The following is a 23207-nucleotide window of genomic DNA, read 5'->3' on the forward strand; positions in this document are numbered from 1 at the left end:
TTTCCATGGACTCGCTCCCTGCTTTGGCAGATAAATGACAGGGAGTGTCCCACTGACTTATCTACCTTCCAGGGAGGAGGAAGAGTCAGGGGGTTGGAATTAATTTAGTCTCCCATCTGTACATTGCTGTAATTGTGGAGACAAGATAGTTTCAGATAGTTTAACTCCAGCACCACATGCCTTATTTTCCCCGGGGACTGGCTCTGAATGAGTAGATCTTCTTCCTTCGTTGGCAGTGATTATTATTATTATTATTGTTGTTATTATTCTTTCAGAACTGCAAATATACATAAACACAACCGCCAATTAAAACACAAAACAATCAAACAAGTTCATACTTGTTAATGAGGTCATGGAATCATGCGATGCAACAAATTACTGTTATTACAATTTTAACCTGTGAAGATCCAAAACACAGATCCAGACATTTCCGGAGGGGGAATTACTGGCTTTCTATATCTTGTTGTTTGTTTATTAGCTCGTTATTAGCTCAATTTGAATCCCTTTCTCACTGTGCTCTTTAAACCTGTTTGGCAGCAGTCTGCTTCCTTAATTAGATAAGTGAATTAATCATCAAACAGTTAACTAATCAAGGAGTGAGTTGGGACCCAGCCCTGCAGTCTCGATGGTTCAGAAGTATTCCCTGTGTGACAGAGGACATCCAAATCTCAGGTGAGCTTCTGAGTGTGTACTGTATTCAGATTTGCCCAACTCTTTCATCTTCAATGCAGCCTCTCTGTGGTTTACTCTAAATACCACCTGAACCTGATGTCTTTGATTGGGACGTGTTTGTTTTCTGCCTCGTCACACAATCATCTCAGTAGAGGTTTAAATCTGAATAACCTGAAGAGCCATGTCATGTACTAATATATGTAATTTAGTCTATTATTACTTGTATTATTATTATTTGTGTAAGTAAGTGGCTATTGCCTAAGTCACAATCGGCTAATTCAAACCTTTGCAAATATGAAGAGAGGAAACACTAAACTTTTCCCACGCTACAGGGGAAACATTAACATACTGCAAACAGCCCAAACAAGCCAGAGAGAGATCCTAGTGTCAGCATGAATTTGTTGACAGTAAAAGCCGTTTTTATTTCTCCTCTGTCCCCTCCTTGGTGTCAGTGTGACTGCTGCTGTTCTCACACTGTTTATCCCCACGAGTGGAAACTCCCTGAGATTACAGACCATTGAGCCTTTTAAGGCAGTAATAACCCCCAACAAAACAGAGTCCTTAATCTCGTCTAAGCCTCCTCTGCAACAGTGGGTTATTACTGGGATTAAACCAATTGCAAATTCAATTTTGTTACATTGTTTTCTTTTTATCACAGTTTTTTCTTCCATGTGATTTAGCAAATAAACGGTAGCTTGGCCTCCAGGTGAAGTACAGGGTCACCCTGCATCTTTCAAAGCCACATCAAGAAATAATTATCTTCTTTTTTAAAAGGCAGTGACAGTTTAGCAACCGAAGCCTGAATGCCGTTGTCTATGGGACAGTACATTTTCGCCTGTGTCGTATGTCCCGTGAATAACACCACAGACTAAAATCATGCAGGGATTTGTGTGATTTACTATTCTGTTTCTTTATGTGACAACCCTGTGCATTCCGCCTAGATTTGATCACAAGATTTTTCTAGGAAATTGCAGTTGAAAGCAGAGACAATATGGTTCTCTAATGTATATGTTTATGTATTCATATTTTCCCTTCCTGATTTCCGTGTTATATGTGCTTCAGTTGTAGAAGTTAGAGTACCTGAACTATTCCTGCAGCACTGTAAGGCAGAGGGCCTGCTTTTAATTTCTATTGCAACTTCCAATTAACTAATTATGCTAGTAGTATCAATTAGACATATTTGTAGTTGATGTGGTGGATAGAAGAACTATTAAATGTCCATCCCAGCAATTAATTAACCAGGATATTTGGTGGAAGAAACGCTGACAGACACTGCAGCCCTCCAGGAATTGAGACCTCACTAGAAGAGGGGAAATAAACAGTGTTCTGAAACATACTTTCAGCCAAAGCCTTTCGTACCTCCCTTCTCAACACTTTGACTTTTAGTCAACACGAGTGTTCATGACTTTGTGAAAACCGCAAACCGATAAAACGGACAAAGATCAGCCTACAGCAACATGCTCCCGCGCTCGTCAGCGGTCTGTCTGAAGCAACAGCTGGTGGTTGTAAACATAACCACAAACAGCTGCCACTGTCTGCGTCCCGACCGCCTCAGCACACGCGAGTCGGGCTGCTTCCTGCCAACACTGTTTACAGAAAGGACGACCACGACAAGCCTGGCGGCCGACACGCAGCCCACTCCACGCATTAGGAGCACCTAAGTGTGCCGCTGTTGATGTTATCACAGAGAAGGCAAATGAACAGAGCACACCTGGCCCTGTGAGGATTAATATTGTTTTTTTAGTGACGGGCTGGGAGGGGTGGGGGGAGACGGACAATGGGCTCTTGTGTACTCTTTCTTGGACAGTTGTAAGTCTGTCATTTCCCTTTGTCCTGGCGTGGCCGGACTGGACCTGTTGAAAATGACCAGAGTTCTCTCAGCCTCCGGCGAACTCTTGACATGGCGTCCTTATCTCTCACTCCCATTGTGTGGACGGGGTGAGATTAGGAGAGGATTGTGACACGGCTGTAAGAGACGTACCCCCACAGTATCTGTCACTAGCCTCTGTTAGACAGAAGAAGACTTGGGTGATTGAAGTCTGGACACCTTTCAAGTCTGCTTCACCCACACCAGAGTTTTTTTGTACATCTTATACTCAAGATATTACATTTTTATTATAAACCCCTTTATTTAATTGTTAGTTCCCGTTGAAGGGGATGCTGTCTCTCCGATGAGCCACGCTATCATGTTACAGCATTCACAAGCACAACCGAACACTTTCCCACTAAATCATATGTAAATAACTGTAACGACTATTCATTTTTTCTTCTTTCTTCCCCTCATGCCACCATAGGTAACACACAGAGACAGCTGTGCATTTTATTTTTATTTTTTTAAGTATTTTGAAGACATTCGCTGCCTTTTGTTTGCTTGGCAGGGCTTCTCACTTGCAGTGCTGTCAACCAGCAATCAGTTACCTTGGGGAGATCAGGACCTTGGCTTAGTGAGGCTGTCAATCACTAGGTGCTGAAGCCCCCCCAAGGAGCCTGTGCTCAGTGACTAAAATTGTCACTTCTTACACAGTATCGCTGTGGCGTCTGTATGATCCACATGCTATTATTCAGCTAAAACAGTTGCTAGTGTCCTGTCTACAATCCTGTCTTAAGTTAATTTATTTTGTGATGTCCTGGGCCCCCGTGATGAGGTTACTTCTGAAATTAAGCTATAAAGAGACAGGTAAATGGAGTGTGATTGACCACAGGCATTTCAGAGATGTGCATCCACGTACTGCTTCCCTCCTTCATGAAAGGCGGATGAAACTGGTCTGATACTGTCCCGAGCATCAGATTTGCTGGAATGGAGCAGACAATACTGCAATGTAATAAACATTCACTGCGTCTGGCTTAGGGGGGTTTGGAGATGGTGCTGGATGAGTGTTTGACCAGAGCTGTCCGTGTCTAGTAGTCCCGTCCAGTGCAGCCAGGGTGGGATTGAGCTGTTCCTGCATCATTAAAGCATCACCCTTCAGGTCAGAGTTAAATATCTGAAATGAGTCTCAAAAAGCCTTACTGAGGAGTTTGCATTTTACAGCACAGAAACCCATCTCCTATCATCTCCAACTAATGTTCCTGTTTTTTTCCCCTTCTTTTCTTTCTTTCTTTCTTTTCTCCAGTTTACATATTTGAGTGTTTGGCATTGTTTAGGTTATTAATTTAGGCTGGCATGTCTGATAGATACCTCGGTTTGCATTCCTTTGTGTTTCAAATGCCTGCTGCATGCTGGCCCTGCATAGCTGTAAATGGCCAGAGAAAGGCCTCCAATGTTCTTCTGAGATGGTCCATGTTACAGGCTGAACAGGGGGCCATTCATTCCTCAATGGCCAGGTACATTCCTGCCAGTGAACCCGAGGGTGTCTGCCATTGACAGGCCAATCAAGGATCCCGCAAGTCCTTAACAGCAACTTAATGCAGTTATGCGTGGCATGCATGTGCTCCGGCTTCGGCCATTACATCAGGGGGGATGAATGATCCGCTAGACCGCTAGAAAAATACAGCCCAATTCCAGGTTAGATGCAAATACATTTTACATAAAATCAATTTAAGCAAAGTATCGACCTTTCCTACATCACAAATCAGCATACCCCCCTGCTGGATTCCTGACAGTTTTTTTTTTGCCAATCTTCACATGATTTCTGAGGAGAATCACACATGAATCCTCTGCCCCCCTCGGTCGTCTATTTATGCTTTCTAACACTTTGCCTGGTGTTTCTCATTTAGTTTTTTCCCGTTGTCCTATGCAGGGGGACAGGGGTATATGCAAACACAGAGGTCTTGTGTATTTGATTAACTACACAAGCTGTGATTGTCTATGAGGAGGGGCTGAGAGATCGTCAGGCTAGCGGGGTGCTGTTAGAAGTGTTTACTGATGCATAAACCACATTCTGAGAAGATCACACACAGAAAGCTTAATCTACAACATAAAGAGGTTGTATCTGTCCACACGGCAGGGAGAGCATCGTGAATTACAATGACAGTGGATGTCAGTACCATCAAGACCTCCTGTAAGGGATTCCTCCTGTAAACTCCACACGAGGAATGCTAGATATATTTGGCACTGTATTTTAACTATCCCCTTCTAAATTATATACTATATATATATATATATATATATATATATATATATATATATATAATGTCACTCAGCAGAAAGAGGAACCACAGTCAGACCACAGATTTTGGCCCATGGTCCTGACTTACTTTCGCTCGGTGCGCCTGCCCAGAGGGGGGTTTATATACAACACTGGGGTAGGCCCGAATTGAGTTCAGGTCCATCAGTAACGGAGACCACAGGTCAACTCAATGGCATTTATTGGGGACAAAATTAATTGACAAACACACAAGTTGATTTCCTACTTTATATTTAGATCACAGGGCGTCTTGTTTGCTATTGGCTGCCTGTGAGTGACGTGGAATTAATCATTAGTTTGTGGAAGGAACAATACCCAGTCTTTGGTTAAAATGCAGGGAGCTCCTCAGATGACCTGGCTATCCATACAGATAGGCCTTTTTGTTTGGTTTTGCTTTGATTAACATTCCAGCACATACCTGTGACCCGGTGGGCACAAAGAACCCTCAACTGACTGCAGAGACAGGAGCACAATAGCAGGAGAGAGGGGCCGGGCAATCGGCTTGATGGTTAGTTTAGTTTGCATTTCCATCCCCTGCAGCTACGACCGAGAGGCAGCTACTCTCCAATCATTGGGCACTGCATTTGAATCACAATCCACAAGTTGCCGGACCGGTTTCAGCACACACTGCAGCTGCAAAGCCCACTGCCTGCCTCTCTGGGGACGTGCATTGTAGTCTTCGGAGGCACGCGGTCCGCGCTCAGCGCTCAGCACACACAAAGCCGTGTATTTGTCCCCCGGTCTCTGCTTTCTGCATGATGTGTTTCACTGGGCAGCTGCTATGGCCGCCTGGAGTCTGATTCTGTACTTTACCCAGGTTACTGTATTAGAGCTCATGAATTAGATATTAATTTGTCTGACACCTTTTACACAAGGAGGCTTCTCAGGTTTACATGCATACAATACAATCAATAATCAATACTCCACATTATACAGTACCGACCCAGTGCCATGGAGCGACTACTGGATTTCAATAAAAAAGTGCGAATCAATGTATCCATTCTGATTAGAGAACCTTTGAAGAACACGTATGTACACTTATGAAGATCAAAATAATATTATTCATACAAAGATGAGCTTGTAGAAATGCGTTTTGGAGGTATAAATGTGACAAAGCACACCGTCCTGGAGCCACTGTGAATTCTACAGCAAGATTTACCTGCATTTAAATTGCTTTGTGTCCTGACCTGAGGATATCTAGTGACTATATCCACAGTAGGGATCAAGATACTAGAGGGGTTTCAAGGCCTAATTCTTGTCACTACTTTTTTCATATTTGTGAAAGTTGAAGAGTGACATGTTTTATGTCATGTCTCGAACCCACTTCTTATTTTAGCCCTTGTGGCTAGTGTGCAAAACCCCTCTTAAATGTAGAAACAACCCCATTGCTGTTGGGAATTATGTTCTTCCCCGTCTAGTGTGAGCCGAGCGAGGAGGGGACGACATCGGAGGATCTGGCCAGGTGCCAGGCCCAGCTACCTGAATTGTATGACCGGGGGCACTGCTTCAACTCAAGGAGGAGACGGACAGGCCGCTACTTGCAGATCACAGAGTTGTCCTCGCGGCGTTCCTAAGAACCGAGCATGCCCTCACGCCCTCACACACACACAACACAGAGACTTATTTTCCATTACGCTTAATGATTTTCCCGATTTGCCCTAACAGTGAAGTCATCGTGTTATAGAGGAAACGCGCCTATTTTCCAAGGCCCGTCTCCCATTTCGGAAAACACATGTAGCCCCCGCCTCCAGTGTGCAGCTGGGGAACGGCCCGGGCTTGTCTCAGGATGTGGCCCCATGAAGCAGTTTGAACACCTTACCTCACTTCACAAGTTTTACAAGGTCGGTACCTACATACATATCTATCTAATATAATATAATATCACAGATCTAATCAATACAATGATGTTTCTATCAATCTAATTTAATTTCCATTAAATCTGGCAATCTTTTCTATGTGTGTGTATCCACCTGTTCATATATCTTCATGCCTGTTTTGCATCTCTTTCTGTGTCTGTGAATTCTTCCCTCCTCTTACCCCTTGAATCTGGGTATGTTACTCACTCTGGAACGATATTCATGTCAGAGGGGACTGACTGATGTTTACTTCCTGTTTTGCCATGACTACAGTGCTTCTGGCTGTGTACGCAAGGAAAATTCCCCATATCCTGAGAGAAGGAAATATCACCTTTTGAGAGAGGATTCGCACCTGGATTCACACCCTCCTGAAGTAATTCGGGTTTGCTCTGTTGCTTTTTGCCGTAGGGTAACGACACCTGATGATGCCGTAGAGGTGAACAAGTTTGAAACTGGCTGCCGTTAAATTATTTTCTCATATTTGCATTAATTTCAACTGAAGGCCTGTTTAATTAAAACCGGTACATCGTGTTAACTTTACCATCCGTTTTCATGAAATAAAATATGAAAATTAACAGCCATCGGTACAAAAAAGGGCATTTAATTTAGTTTAGTTAAATACATTTTTAGGTTAACTTTGAGACACTATACAAAATATTGATCATTAAAAGCTGAGCTCCATAAGGTGACATAGCAATCAAACTGTACATCATCGTGATTTCAATAAGGACAGTGTATTTTAGTTTACAATAGTGTAAAGATCAATTTTGTTATGAAAAATTGATCAGTTTACCCTGAAGTAGAAGATTATTAAAGTAGTAGACCGATAGAGTTATACTGAAAAATACATCCATCTTCAAAACCGCTTATCCTGGTGAGGGTCGCAGGGAAGCTGGAGCTGATCCCGGCAGGCATAGGGTGTTAGGCAGGAATACACCCAGGATGGGACACCAGGCCTTCTCTGGGCAGCACACACACAATTTAGCATGGCCAATTAACCTAACCACCCGGAGAAAACCCACACGGACACGGGGAGAACATGCAAACTCCACACTGATAGGCACTCGAACCCGGGACACCTGGAGCTGTGAAGCAGCAGCCCTAACCACCACGCCACCCTTAAAAAATACACTTAACCCCAAATACTTTGAAATTGTAAGTTAAAAATCATCTTCTTCTAATTATTATTTTTATTATTGAATTGCAATTATAGATTACAGATGAACGTGTGCAGCTTAAAAGAACAATGAATTGTCCAATCACAACAGTAAAGCACGGTGAGTGTGGCCTCGATCTGGTCGGGATTCTACTTTCAACCAATCAGCCGGCCCCTTTCACTACCGCTGAGAAACGCCTGACTGGAAAACCGACTTCTGTTCAACAGCCGTTTGGAAGCTGATCAAAATGCAGGCAAACAATTAAATAAGTCAAACCACCTAAACCAGTGCACACAGGAAGAATTTGTATTGCATCGGTTAATGCACCATTGTTTATTCTGAACAGTTGTACAACACGTTCTACCATTCTGAGGGAATCGCCCCGGGAAAAGGAAAATGTATTTTTACACGTAGTAGGAACGATAAAATGGCAAACAAAGTGCATGAAAACAAAATTCAAAACGGGGTGCTGGATGGAAAAATAAAAAATCTTTGGGTCTAAACTGACAAGTTGAGGTGTAGTACATTGCACACAGGACCTCCTGCTCAGTGCCTGGCACAGGTGTCGTGAATGCTCTGCAGATACCAGTTTGACAGAGGCCACACCTCTCCCCCTCACGCCCAGAGCAGCCACCTGGCACCAAGCGCCTGCCTCTCTCACTAACCTGACCGAGACGTCCTAACAAGGAGGCCAAGGAGCAGACCACTCCACTCTTAGCCTTGTGGATCCCAGCTGAGAGCAGCGTGCCAAAAGAACATGTTGAGATCGGTGGCCATTTACAGGGCACTTTGAGCTCTCCTGATGAGAAACATACAATCAGGCAAAAACAAGCAAACCAAAAACTTTCCCAATTCTGTTGGGTGCTTGTGTCATGATCGATTGTGGCTAGGCTGTGAGCCGGGGACACCATTGAGCTGCTTTGGGCTTCAGAGGAGTGCACAGCAGAAGAAAAGAAGTCAGAAAAGATTTGGCAGCACAGGGATGATTGTGTAATGCTATAGTTTGGGGGTTAAAAAATAACGCGGGTTGGGGAGGGTGGTTTGTGATCCAAAAAAAAATCCAGACAACAACAAAAAAGGGATGTGATGAGGAAGGTGGCCAAGTCAGAGCTGAGAAAAACATGATCAGGAAATGAGATTCGTGATGTTCACAAGGGGGGTAGCAGACTTTTTTTTAGGAAGCAGCCCCTAAGGCAGACAAAGTGTGGGGCACCATGTACAGACTCAGGCATGGTTAACATGACACAGGGAGGCAGGTTAAAAAAGGCACCTTGTGAGAGAAAAATAACAAGAAAACTGCCGCAATTTCCATAAAGGCTCCGTGAGAGTGACAGGACTGGTTCCAGAGGGAAAATGAAATTAACTTTCCAAATGCCTATTGTCTTAATGGCTGTCCAGATTTTATTTTGCCCACCACACCAACACACTTCTCTTTAACCTCCTGCTTGTTTTTTTTTTTTAAGGGGGGGTGTTGATTCCACTCACATTATATTAGCACGTGTCCAGTGCCAACATGTGATGCGCCTCGGTGATTAAATGGATTGTGTGTCAGGTCTGGACAAATCAAAGGAGGGTTTTCAATCTGAAAGGAGGGTATCAACACACACACACACACACGGGCAAATTCCATTGCATCCCTGGCTGCCTGCTGTAAAAGGTGTGTTTTGGAATGCGGTTGTCAGGGAAATTTGGGAGGAATTTCGGTGCTGTTGTTTCAGGGACGAGTCCACGCAGGTCCACAGCAGAAGAAGCCAGTATATGTTGCTAAACAACCCCCCCACCACCACCACTCTGCCACCCACTGCATACTTTCCCTGCAGGTCCGTCTCTCCTCCTCACAATCTCTACTGTAACCACGAGACCACCTATTGTGGAACCATTGATCCCAAATAAGGGTCCCGTCTCCCCAGACCCCTCATCAGCGTTCACACACTGAATGCAGAGGGAACACAGAACAGAATTCAGTCACTCTGCTGAGGATGATCTGGAAACAGTTTAGATCCTTAGTGAAGGATCGGGCCATTATCCCAGGGTCACACAGCTGGCTTCATGAAGACCCCTTGGATGTTTAATCGATGTGGAATAGAAATTGGAATTTGTGGCCACCACCGCTGTCAATTTGTGCTTCAGTGGCAACAAAGAAAGAGTGCCACCTAGTGGTGAACGAACACTGCCACATACTGACTTTCTGTCTTCTGCAGTGCATACAACTTCTAACCTAAATTATACTATTACTACTTCTTTTACAAACTGTCACTGATATCAACTGGCATACTATCATCATCACAAATCATATATATCCAGTAATATATGATGCAGAAAGTACTCACATGCCGGCAAGTTCTAATTATTAATATTATTATATTATTATTATGATTGAGTTTTTTTTTTTTTAATATTTCATTACTTGCATGTTGACGTTAGAGATGTAATTCAGAGAAATTGAATAATCAGATGTGGAACAACGTCATAATCACATTTCAGATTGATGTGGCTTTTTAGAGTACCTTATAAAGTGTTGGATCAGAAAATGTAATTGAATTTCGAGGGGTTAGGCCTACTTCACTACATCAGCCTGACGCACTCTTACCACAAAACAAACACATATCACTCTGGCTCTTATCAGTTGTGTCTCAGATGTATAACTTTATTTGAACAAGAACTGTCATGATTGTCCTTTCTGCCACTCCTGGGAGATTGTAATAAAGCACATTTTGTAGAAAAAAAAAAAAATTATGGGACAGTTCCCACCCTGAAAGTGAATATGAACAGCTCCAGCTGTTCACGTTGTAGTTCTCACTTCTCTCCAGAAGAGGACGACAGACTCACATCTTCATTCCTGTCGTGATACAGATGCCACATATTTGTCAGTATTTCTTCCCCATTGTGTGAGAAATAGGGTTAAGGATTCTGTGACATGTATATTTCCACCTTGAAAAAAGAATTGCTTCATTCACATCATTCACATCATTTTATTGTAATTAAAAAAAAAATATTGTAATATATAATAACCAACCATAAACATAATGTATATATAAATAAATATGTAGTTCCTGTAGATACTGATTATGAAATACTGCTTAGTAGAATTGTGATCTTCTGTAAGTCAGAGTTGTTGTTTTTTAATGTGTCTGTGTAATGGAGTAAATATATAAAACAAAACAGTTTATACATTTTTAAAATATTCATGCTTTTTCCCACAGAGTAGGCCTACTGTTATTTGAAAACAGTACAGTGGTTTCTAAGATATCTGAGTTCAGAGAGATAGCTAAGAGAGAAAGAGCTACTTCTGTTACATGCGTCTGCTCAGAGAATTGTTTTATATTTGATTGTCTGTGGAATAACATAAAATAAACTTTCTTGCAATGCAAGTTTGAGAGTTTCCTTCTCATGATTGCCCAGAGCTAATGCAATGGGACCCTCTTCATGCAGTGATTGTTTACCTCATCCTTGGCATTATTCAACTCAGTCCCAAGCTCACTGTAATCTGTGGAGTTGCTGACATTTTCAAGTGAGGACAACAGGGCTCCGTTTTCATAGCTGGATAACTGGATTAGCCAGATAACTTTCAGGTTAACTTGACAGAAGTCTGGCTTTTTCTGTTCCTTAAGGCAAGCTTAAAGTCCAGCTGAGTTAATATAACAACACATCCTTAATTGTAACCCTGCTCCAGCACAATTTCTTCCTACAGAATGGTGTGAGTGCTACAGAGCGAAAGATTGATGTGGTGATAAGGAGATTATCTGTAGATATTTTCTTGACAGAGTTGTGTTGGTCAGTCCAGCTTGGACTTCTTTCTCTTGCACATCCTAAGACACAGGAACCAGCAGGAGAACACTATCAGGGCCAGGAAGGTGAGAAGAATGGCCAGCAGAGAGGCCACTACATCCACACTGTGGTAGATGTACCAGGTCAGTTTGTAGGATTCTGTGCGCAGATGGGCAGCTCCTTTGTGCCTCATGACAAACTCGATCCAGAAGAGGGCTCTGTCCAGAGGAGTCAGGGGCTGGTCCTGGTGCAGCCCGGAGAGCCTCTGCATGTTCTGGCGGTAGGAGGGATCCTCCAGGACGTCCCAAAGAGCCTGCAGCATGTCGGCCATCCCCAGCCTGCTGGCATCCAAAACTCTGGCCACCCCTCTGGCCTCCAGCCGGATCATGTTGTCAAACTGGTCATAGAGAAGCGGGATGCCCACTACAGGTACTCCGCAGTAGATGGCCTCATAGATCCCACTGGTGCCCCCATGGGTCACAAAAGCTTTGGTCCTGGGATGCCCCAGCAGGTCATTCTGGGGGATTCACTTGACTAAGAGGATGTTGTTGCCCAGAGTGGAGGGCCTCTTCCCTAAGTGCCTCCAGATGAGTTTCTGAGGGAGTTGGGCAAAGGTGGAGGAGATGGTTTCTGTCATCTTGGGTGGCAGGCCTCCCAGAAAGGTCTCCAAAGACATGAAGACCACACCGTGCTCTCCCGAGCTCTACACAAACACCTGCAGCTCGGGGTCCAGGGGCCTGCATTGGTTCCTTGCCTCCCCGTATGTTGCCGCTTTGCAACGCATGTCTGTGTTGTCCTCAGCTCTCCTGGCTGTACTCGAGCCAGTTCACCTGGTCTACAGTCATCTTCTCCATTCCCGTATCTGGCACTCCTGCTGTCCATTGCTGTAATCGACTGTTCTACACCCTCCCTTACGCTGCCCGCTCTCTCACAGTATTCCTGTCCCTTCTGCATTCCCTCTTGCTGCCCTTCATCACATTTCAGAGGATGATTATAGTGGAGGGGGCGGGACAACCCCCTATTCTGTCCAATCGCTGCTCTGAATTGACTAAAAGCAAAGTTCATTTAATGCAACAATAGAAAAATAAAAAATCATAAACACGTAGTCAATTACCAAACAGTAAAATAAAAGTACTCAAATAATTATATAAAAACCTCACCCTGTGACACTTATCTATCTATCTATCTAGTATGTTTGTATTAAACATAGTTTAACCATAGTTATACCATTTGAGTGTATTTATATACACACTGCAATATTGTTTCAGTAGCAAAAGCAGGACAACTCTGTGTAAATCACAAATGATAAACCATGCTATTAGAATAGGAGTCTGAATTCAGCACTTTTTATTCAACTGTTTATCAGAAAATCTGACAATTACTGTTGCTTTCTACCCATATTCTCAAGACAACAAATATCTATTCACAGAGCCAAAGAATGAAATCTATTCTCCATTTAAACAATAAATACAAATCATACAATTTTCTATGTTCTTTTATGGTCTCAGGAACCATTTGAATAAGCTAACAAAACCACAACCAGATCAATGTGGGGCTTAATAATTCGCTTCACACAAATACTTTAAGATACCAATGTGTCATGGTCAAAATTTATTTCATTTAGTAAAACCACAAACAGTTTCTTAGAAGCCTCAATATTCATGCATCCTTGCAAGCATTTGACATGAGGGTGACAAAACTCAGCTTCCCCTTTTATCTGTTGAAATAGTCTTGGAAATCGTTAAACTTTCCACTTTAAGAGGCATTTCGGAGAGAAAAGTTAAAGACATGGGTTTGCTGTTATTTGTATGAACTCTGGCCCTTTTTCAGCATGGAGGTAAGTACTTTAAATGTGTTTGCTAGGCATGAAAATATTTAAAACAAACAACATAAGCAAATAAGCAAACAAATAAATAAATACATAGAATACACAAGGACAGTAGCAGCAGGAAATTGGTGTTATTTTAGAAGGTGATTTTAACAATAGCTAACAATAAGAGACTAACAATAGCCTCTCTTACATACAGTGAATCTCGTCTATCAAGAATGATGTTCCGTGTGTTCATTTTTAGAATCCGGGCACTCTTGGTGCACAAGAAGGTTTCTTAAGTGCTTGCCTTTACGCACCGAGATTTGACCAGATTCCTTGAATCTTTTCATTATATTGTGCACTGTAGAAGGTGAAAGCCCAAAATCCTACCAATTTGTCTTTGGGGAATGTTGTTCTCAAAGTGTTGGATTATTCGCTGACACATCTGCTGGCAGATTGGCGAGCCTCGACCCATCCTTGCTCTTGAAGGACTAGGCCTTTTTTGGAGGCTCCTTATATACTATGATTACACGATTGCTTCGCCTGTTTCACATCACCTTTTTATTTCAACTTGTCACATCGGTATTAGTCCTAAATTGCCCCTGTCCCAACTTTTTTGGAACGTATTGCAGGCATAAATTTCAAAATAAACGTTTACCTTCAAAAAACTATGCAGTTGATTAGGTAAAACATTAAATACCCTGTCTTTATATGTTTTTTGTTGAAACAAGTCAAAGTACATTTACAAATCACTCCTCTTTGTTTTCATTTGCATTTTCCATACTGTCCCAACTTTTTCGGAATTGGGGTTGTATTTCATATTTAGTTCACTGTGAAAAACAAAGACAGACATTGAGTGATGTGTGAGGAGTGGGGGGAGGACAGACCCAATGTATGCAGAAATGTTATTTTCTGTGTGCCTCTACAGACGGTCGAGTCAGGCTGGTGGACGGAAGAAATAACTGCTCTGGGAGAGTGGAGGTCTACCACAGGGGCCAATGGGGAACAGTGTGTGATGATGGCTGGGACAGTGATGACGCCTGGGTGGTCTGCAGAGAGGTGGGCTGTGGGGAGATTGGATTTCATGCTGCTTATACAGGTGCACACTTCGGACAAGGAAGCGGTCCTATTGTTTTAGATGACATTCGCTGTGGAGGGGACGAGTCCTCATTGCTGAGCTGTAGATCACGGGGTCTGGGAGGCCACAACTGTGACCACTCTGAGGATGCAGGAGTCGATTGCTCAGGTAGGATCATTTCACATTGCTGTATAATTCACTGTTGTAAAGTGAGAAACAGCATTACGAATTGTAGAAAAACAGCCTTCTTCTGATAACTAGAATCTTTAGTTGGGATCCTCCATGCACTAACAGGGGAAGAAGGATTCAGACCCTTTATGTGTTTTTACAAACAGGGAGAAAAGGGTTTACCTTCATTGAAGGTTAAACAGTGTTCGTAGTCTGGGTCACACAGCAGACGTCACTTTACACAATGGGGGTTTTCAGACAAGCAAGCACTGTCATTCTTTTCAGCCCTATAGAAGCACTGCACTCAGTTCTCAACTCCCAAAAGAGACTGAAACCCAGGAACTTCACAATAGAACTTAATAAGTCGCAAGGATCTTGGCATTATTCTGTTGACTGAGTTGCAGTCAGCTTCTTCTGCTCATTTTTCTTGCTCCTTCTTTGTCAATTTGCTAAGTGATTTCCTTTACCACTAACATGCACTGAAATTGAGGTTTGGCACAACATTCACTGTAACTTTCCATTCCAAACCATTGCACAATATGAGATGAGTGCGTGGAAGACAGACTGGGCATTTTAACTGATTCTTCATGAGCACCACAGAGACATGACCTGGATTTTCTAAGAATCACTAATTGTAGGAAGATACGTCTTCTACGTACAAGTTCACTTTAAGAGCTTAGATCCTAGAGAATCAGCTTCTGCAACACCTGGAGGACACAGAGAGGTCACGTTGGCACCTGTTGTTTTAATTCTCAGGTGCACACACCCCAACAAGCAGGCCAGAAACACACAGCTCTCCTGATTACAATAAGTACAGCAATAGTTATGCAAATTCTTTTCACAGTGGAAATCATACAATTTAAACACCCAAGAAACACTGTGCAAGGTTAATGTGTCAAAGACATAATTGAAAAATTGTATTTTCCATTCAAAACATTTTCTAATGTGTATTGGCAGATTAAATAATCTCTATGGATAAATGCATACATACAAAACAATCAATACATTTTTAAACATGAGGTGTATTTTTTATGTATTATAAACATGTTGTCATGTCTATATGAAATATGAACTACAATATGCTCAGCATGACGTCTGAGGTTTACACCACCGACATCATCAACAGCTGCTGGACCTCCCTACAGTAAGTAAGCCAAATCAAACTATGTCCATGTGCTCAACTCACAGAGTCCATATTGATACTGAGGCCTACTATTAGACCAGCAATGTTTCAGTCATTTGTTTAGGGGGAAATAATTCTACAGTGTCAAACATGAATCATTTTCCAGATTTTCAGTTTCCAGGCTCCCTTGTGAACTCTATACATCAAACAAAAGGGGAGTTTTAAATCCATGAGTTGTGAATAAATAGCCTGGAGTTTAATTAATCAACAGCATTCTAGGAAATGTGTTTTATAAAAAGTTAACACTCCTGTAAGACACCCGGTTTGGAAGTCCGTATTCAGGATGCATACATTGAACTTGATGGTTTTGTCTTACTATTTGTTTTGGGTTTACTGTGTTTTTGAGCACTTTACAGTGTCAATGATTATTAGTATTTATAATAATGAAACAAAAAACACATTCTTTCAAAACTGTCCCAGGTCGCACCTGCAGATTTAATGCCTGTCTTGCTGAAAACTATGTTCTCTGTTAAATGGAGGATGTTGTGTGTTATGAGGAGTAAAATCAAATACTTTTTCAAGTCATTTCAATTCCTACACAAGTGGCAGGTGGACACTTTGCATTTTTGTTAAACTGCATTAATGATAATAAAAGATGAGTTTAAATAAAGACGTTGCACTGTACAGAAATGTATGTGAAGGATCACTGTGGACTGCAGAGAATGACCAGCAAAGCCACATGCGAATTAAAACAACCTATAGTGTTAGTTCCTATATTAAGTTGTATGGTATTACATTAGAGAAGATACTCTTTTAAAAAACACAAATATGTGACGAGAAATGCCACAAGATAAAATATGTTTCAGGAAATATCACGGGTCTAAGTTGAACACCATATGTGACAATTTGTAGATATGGTGTTACACTTAGACCAACGATATATGCTGCATAATATGACTTTGAGAGATAATGGAAAAATACTAAGATGACTGTCATGTTTATATTTCTAAACTTATCATACTTTCAGTTAAGTTAAAGTTATAAAATAGACTGTGAAATTAAAACTGTGAAAGGTATTAACTGCACTACATGAACTTTGTGTAGCCTGAGATGATGTATAGTTGCAAGGAAATTGGTAGCGTGACTATCAAGTTGTCCAACCCTTTCTCTGTCTCTATATTCATATACAGAATTAAACCTGCTTACACTTTGATTTTCAGGTGCTCAAAAGCCAGAAATGACAGTGTTAGTTGATCATAAAAGCAATTACAAATACATAGTGTCCTGTCTGTAACACCTGCTTCACCCAGGAGACACTTTCTATGTAAACGTGGGCAACACTAGACTCAAACCAACGTGTGGGACAGGAAACATGCACATGTCTCTCATCAGAGCCTTTACATTCTAGTTTTAAATATTCCATGGTTACAACCTGTCCTTTTATATGACACCTTCTGAAGAGGGGTTGAAGAGAGGATGAAATAAATGAAGCAGATCCCTTGATAATCAAAGCAGTGTCAGCCTCACTCAGATTCTGTCCAGCACAAATGCTGTGACACTGATCAAGCAGAGGGTTCATGTTTTAAAATCAGTTGGGAGCTCAGAAAATACAAACTCGGGGAGTCTTATGTGTCTCTGTCTCTGTGCCAAACCTGTAGGTCTAGTGTCTATCGGCACCGTCTACACCTACTCTAAGGTCTACCCTGCGCTGGTCATCGTCGGTCTGCTTGCCATGACTTTAGTCGTCATTCTGACAGAACTCGTAGCCAGACGAAGAGGTACTGTAGTCTCTGTGTGTTCACTTTCACTTGAGGACCTCCTACCTTTCAGAAGCTATTTAAAGCTCTCTCAATGTCGATCTGTCAAAATACAAGTTATTAAAATGTTTTCTGCATGTTTTGTGTAGGGTGTGAATGGAAGATTATGATTTTCTCCTAGGATGATTTTGCATACACTGTCCTAAATGCTCCACTGTGGAAAACTATCTTAATGTGATGGAAATTGATTAATTTTATTTTTTTCTTTCACAGCCACCTTTAACAAAGCCAAAGAAAATGAATACGAATTTGTAGAGGTTACCTTATAATTCCTCAGAGGTTTCCAGTGTTGAATACTTTAATCTCTGACCTGCAATCCTGTAGCTTTTAAGCAGCTCTTTAAATGCTGTATTTTCAGTTTGAACCAACGCATGTTAGAGAGCACCAAGGATGGCATGTGTAACCGTGTCATTTGTGATAATGCTTAATGAATGGAGGTGCCTTTGTCTTTGTCTCACTGTATACATTTGCCATTGCATCAACATGTGGAAAAATGAATCAGAATTTAAAAACTGCAACAGTTTGCATATGTGGTTGCAGTGATTTCTAAGGTTTCTGAGATCAGAAAGGAAGCGCACACAAAGAGCTACTTCATGTTTGCATCTCTGTTAAATGCTTCTGCTCAGAGAATTGTTTTATATTTGATTGTCTGTGGAATAACATCAAATAAACGTTCTTGCTCGGTGCACAATGCAAGTTTGAGTATTTCCTTCTCATGACTACCCACAGCTAATGCAATGGGACCCACTTAATGCAGTGATTGTTTACCTCATCCTTGGCATTATTCAACTCATTCCCAAGGTCTCTGCAATGTATTGAGTCACAGACATCTTTAAGAAATGTGTCTTCTTAGAAAATGAATAATATAATAACCACCAATATAAAGAATTATATACAGCAAACCAAATAATTAATTAAAATTAAATAAGAAACCACAGCAAATCAATACAGATACAAACTGAGTCGGAGTCTGTCTGCCCATCAATATATATGTCAATAAATAGAATATGGTTTGTAGTCCACTCTTTATTAGGTTTCTTCACAAAGTTATTGGTATTTTCATTGAGAAAACTATCCATTCAAAAGTGAAAAAATATGTGCATTAAAATGTAGACTTCTGATGAACACTTGTTTATGTATTCACTACAGTTGAGGTAAACCATACAAACAAATACACAAACAAACAAATACATATTTAGCCTATATGAATGAACAAACACCCAATGTAGGTAAAGAATGCTTTTAATAATTAATGATTGCAATATGGCACCAATTAAGAGCATGTACAGGGAGTGATTAGAAGTAAGGCAACAAAAGCTCCACATCCTCAGAGACGTGTGTGGGGTGGCGTAGTCGATCTATCTAGGGGGCTTGGTGTCACTGTCATCCGTGACAAATGTATGTAAATACCTCCCATAAATGTACCAAAATTCGCAAATGTTTTGTATTGTTAAAAATATAAGGATCACACATTTCTATCATGTATTAAAAATATATTATTGTTTCATCGGCTTTACCCTGGGGAGGTCAGTGTGCTTGCTGTGGTGTAGAGCGCCCTGTTGTGTGTGTGTGTGGGGGGGAGGGGATGGGTCAGTATGCCAGCTGCGGTGTAGAGCACCCTGTTGTGTGGGGGGTGTTGGCATTGTTTTAACTGTCATACCAGCACTGAGTTCAGATAGAGAGTCTGGTGTCGTCCTTCTGCATGTCGGCTACTTTTAAGGAGGAAACTACCGGACACTGCTGAGAGCAACTATTTCCTGCCTGAAGTGAATATGATTCAAAATATCTGATTGCCTCTCTTTTATTTTTATTTTCGTATCCCCCTTTGTCAGTGTACACCCCACCCACAGGCTTGATTATTCAGTGTACATATGTAATTAATAAATACATACACACATACATACTGATGGGATCTGGGATGGTTATGTGGAGTGGAGGGACAGCAGTGTGTTCATGTGTCTGCCAGTTCTGTGTGTTGGGGGTGAAGCCGATCGTTTGGGGATCTGATGCGTACATATACATACCATACATATGTACTTATGTAAATGTAGCCTGGAGGACTTGTATTGAAGTCTGTGGAGAAAATTAATGTAATGTATGGTTAACATCCAGGGGGAGCTCTCTTTGTTGTACATAGTTTGGATAACAGGAAAGAGAACTGACAAGTGATTTAAAACCTACTGTAAATAATGGGCAACACAATCCAATAAAAAAGTTCACAATTATAAACCATCCAGTAATGGTTTTGATAAATACTGATGTGTAACATTTAAACCGTTGATATCTGATGTATTTTTTGTGTTCTGTTGTGTTTAGTGTTGTATTAAAACTCTTGATACTGCCCATAGGAGACATAGAGACATGTAGCATTATTAACATTTTAAATTATGGGGTAAATGTGTTTTTTAATGCAGACGAAGTTGACAAATTACATTGAAAACGTGTAAATACACTTATTTGGCTAAGAAAACCAAACTATGTATCCATTTAGAATGTATTTCTGTTTTGATTTATTAACATTGTGAAATGCTGTACATAATCAAAATACATACTATGTTAATTTCCTGTATCCCAATGTTGGAGCCACTAATTATCCTGGAAGGACACAATAAAGCTGTTGCTTTTCTTTTGGCCCACATTCCGGTGCATTTGTTGTTTTATTTTAGCATAGGATGCAAATAAAAACACAATGGAAATTAAAAACTGTATTATTATTTTGTATTTATTAGCAACTAGGTACATACTATCAAACTTATAATTTAGTAAGGTACTTTGGTAAGGTACAGTAAACCAGCCTTACATAAATATATGTAGTTTGAATAGGACAAAAGGGGACTGTCACACCTTGCAAATCTAGAGCAGATACCTGTGGACACAAGTAAGACAGACTGCAGTAATAATGGCAGAGGAGCCAGATGGAGTTGTCTTGGTCAGTCCAGCTTGGACTTCTTTCTCTTGCACATCCTAAGACACAGGAACCAGCAGGAGAACACTATCAGGGCCAGGAAGGTGAGAACAATGGCCAACAGAGTGGTCACTACATCCACACTGTGGTAGATGTACCAGGGCAGTTTGTAGGACTCTGTGCGCAGATGGGCAGCTCCTTTGTGCCTCATGACAAACTCGATCCAGAAGAGGGCTCTGTCCAGAGAAGTCAGGGGCTGGTCCTGGTGCAGCCCGGAGAGCCTCTGCATGTTCTGGCGGTAGGAGGGATCCTCCAGGACGTCCCGAAGAGCCTGCAGCATGTCGGCCATCTCCAGTCTGCTGGCATCCAATACTCTGGCCACCCCTCTGGCCTCCAGCCGGATCATGTTGTCAAACTGGTCATAGAGAAGCGGAATGCCCACTACAGGTACTCCATGGTAGATGGCCTCATAGATCCCATTGGTGCCCCCATGAGTCACAAAGGCTTTGGTCTTGGGGTGCCCCAGCAGGTCATTCTGGGGGATCCACTTGACTAGGAGGGTATTGTTGCCCAGATTCAAAGGCCTCTCCCCTAAGTGCCTCCAGATGACTTTCTGAGGGAGCTGGGCGAAGACGGAGGAGATCTTTTCTGTAATCTTGGGTGGCAGTCCTCCCAGAAGGGTCCCCAAAGACATGAGGACCACACCGTGCTCTCCCGAGCTCTGCACAAATGCCTCCAGCTCGGGGTCCAGTGGCTTGGACTGCTGGCAATGGAAACCGCCCACGTAGACCACATTGGGCATGGTAGGCCGGGGGAACTCGAATATAAAGTCCATCCTCATCAGCCACAGGTCAGCCCCCTGCATAAGAGAGTAGATGTCCACACCCGGGCCGAAGTAACGCTCACAGACAGCCTGGTAAGGGGGATTGGTGACAAACCAGTAAACATACAGGCTGAGGCCGTAAAAGAGGAAGTTGGTGAGCCTCTGCTGGAAGCTCATCTGAGCTGGAAGCTTGGAGTACAACCTGGGGACGTAGGAGAGTGGCGAAGGGGCTATGGCAAAGTGACCTTCCCCATTGATGATCCAGCGGACATTCAGGACCAAGGGAAGCTGTAGCCGATGAGCCACCAAAACCCCAACCGGGATAGCCGGGTCCGTGAGGACCAAATCGAAGCCGGTCTCCTGCAGTCTTTTCATGAGAGCCTCATCCTCGAAGATGGAGACAATGTTGCGTGCGATCAGACCATGGTTATTGTTTAACAACTTGAACTTGAAACTGTATAATTTAAGGAATGCCAGTGGGGATCCTTCTTGCATTTGGATCTCCAGCGTTTGCCTCAGATAGTTACTCATAATCTCCTGGCTCTCCATGAGTATTGGTTGCTCCTGAGGGATGGTGATGGAGGTGTAGTGGGGCGACTTCTCCACCACGTACCAGCTGGTGGAGGACCGCAGCACCGTGACCTCATGACCCCGGCTGTGGAGCCCCTTGACCAACACCTGCATGTTCAACCAGTGACTGCCGTCCAGTGGGAACACTAAGATTTTGCCACTGTCAGAGGGAGGCACCTGAGTAGCCAGCAGGAAACTGAACAAAGCCAGGGAGCAGCCCATTGCCATATCTGAAGGGACAACATGGAGATTTAGACATGTGCATGGGTACACCTTCTGGCATCATTACTTTATTTATTATGTGTATATTAACAACAGTAGATTCAACATTTCCTTTCTTTAAATTAAATTCCAGTCTATTATTTATCTCTCTCTCTTTCATTATTATTATTATTATTATTATTATTATTATTATTATTATTATTATTATTATTATTATTATTATTTATTTCTTAGCAGATGCCCTTGTCCAGGGTGACTTACAAAATATAAGCGCAATACAAAGTGCAATAATACAAAGCAATTCAAGGCATAATACATTTTACAAATTCACAATTTACACAAGTATATACGAGATAAACAGTAACAATATATAAAGTCTTACATCCTAGAATGAAAAAGCTGATAAGTGCAGACAAGATGTTAAGTCAAAGGGAAAGGGGATATCAAAATAAACATAAATCCCAGAGATTCCAAGGTCAGCGAGGTAGGAGAGGAGGATGGAGTGATCGACAGTGTCAAATGCTGCAGAGAGATCGAGGAGGATGAGGAATGAGGAGAGGGAGTCCGCCCGAGAACAGCTGAGGGAGTCAGTGACTGCCAGGAGAGCTGTCTCAGTGGAGTGAGCTGTGCAGAAGCTGGATTGCAGAGGATCAAGAAGTGAGTGATGGGAAAGAAATGCAGAGAGCTGACAGTGGACAGCACGCTCGAGACGGGAGACAGGGTGGTAGTTCTGAAGAAAGGAGGGTCAAGTGTTGGTTTCTTGAGGAGTGGGATGACAGCAGCTTGTTTAAACGCAGAGGGGGAACAGCCAGTGAGTAGGGAGGAGTTGAGGAGGGAGGAGATGAAGGGGAGTAGATCAGGAGCAGTCGCTTGGAGAAGGTGAGTGGGGAGAGGGTCCAGGGCACATGTTGTAAGTTTGTGACGTAAGAGGAGAGAGGAAAGTTCTGAGTCTGAAAGAGATGAGAATGAAGAAAAGGAAGGTTGATTGGTGGGAGACTTGGGCGGGATGAGAGAGAAGGCAGGACTGTTGAAGAGCTTGTGGATGTCTGTGATTTTGGAGGAGAAGTAGGAGAGAGAGGAAGGAGGAGTAGGGGGAGAGGGTGCGAAGAGG

At 42.3% G+C, this 23207-nt stretch overlaps 1 long non-coding RNA gene and 2 pseudogenes across 1 annotated transcript; 1 reads left to right on the plus strand and 2 right to left on the minus strand.

Moving 5' to 3' along the window:
* Positions 1-11587: 11587 nt before the first annotated feature.
* LOC136753973 (UDP-glucuronosyltransferase 2B31 pseudogene) lies at positions 11588-12364 on the minus strand (annotated as a pseudogene).
* Positions 12365-13333: 969 nt separating this feature from the next.
* LOC136754160 (uncharacterized) lies at positions 13334-18256 on the plus strand. The gene is made up of 4 exons (XR_010817543.1): positions 13334-13417; positions 14319-14636; positions 17418-17537; positions 17790-18256. It is a non-coding gene; the product is annotated as an uncharacterized LOC136754160 (long non-coding RNA).
* A 2240-nt stretch (positions 18257-20496) lies between these two features.
* LOC136753621 (UDP-glucuronosyltransferase 2B31 pseudogene) lies at positions 20497-22003 on the minus strand (annotated as a pseudogene).
* Positions 22004-23207: the final 1204 nt, after the last annotated feature.

The sequence above is a fragment of the Amia ocellicauda genome, chromosome 7 (genome assembly GCF_036373705.1).
Source record: "Amia ocellicauda isolate fAmiCal2 chromosome 7, fAmiCal2.hap1, whole genome shotgun sequence".
NCBI classification, from domain to species: domain Eukaryota; kingdom Metazoa; phylum Chordata; class Actinopteri; order Amiiformes; family Amiidae; genus Amia; species Amia ocellicauda.